Source organism: Buceros rhinoceros, unplaced genomic scaffold, assembly GCF_000710305.1.
Source record: "Buceros rhinoceros silvestris isolate BGI_N320 unplaced genomic scaffold, ASM71030v1 scaffold7985, whole genome shotgun sequence".
In the NCBI taxonomy this organism is placed as follows: domain Eukaryota; kingdom Metazoa; phylum Chordata; class Aves; order Bucerotiformes; family Bucerotidae; genus Buceros; species Buceros rhinoceros.
In genome coordinates this window covers 4293-4560 of record NW_010411098.1, presented here as the reverse complement: position 1 = coordinate 4560, position 268 = coordinate 4293, and the positions used below count along the sequence as shown (strand labels likewise).

Genomic DNA, 268 nt, shown 5'->3' with positions numbered 1-268 from the left:
CGCGGGGTGGGAGGCCCCAGCCTGCAGCACTACCTGCACGTGGACATGCACACAGTGACTGCCTGGACAAACGCCACATCCTCCAGCCCCACTGCAGCTGAAGGACACCCTCGGTGGGCTCTGCTGTGCTGCTGGGGGGGTCCTGTCTCCTGCAGCCCTGCCGGGTGTGTGGCCATCAGTGACCTGCCCTCCTGCAGCCGCCCCATGGCGGGACCCCCACGGCCAGGGGATGTGCCTGAGAGCTCCCCAGAGCTGCCAGGGGATGGAG

At 68.7% G+C, this 268-nt stretch overlaps 1 protein-coding gene across 1 annotated transcript in view; it reads right to left on the bottom strand.

The window, feature by feature from the left end:
• The window catches only part of GRID2IP (glutamate receptor, ionotropic, delta 2 (Grid2) interacting protein), a gene marked incomplete at its 5' end in the record, with an annotated part of 9233 nt that overhangs the window by 4678 nt on the left and 4287 nt on the right, over positions 1–268 (bottom strand). The window lies entirely within an intron of this gene.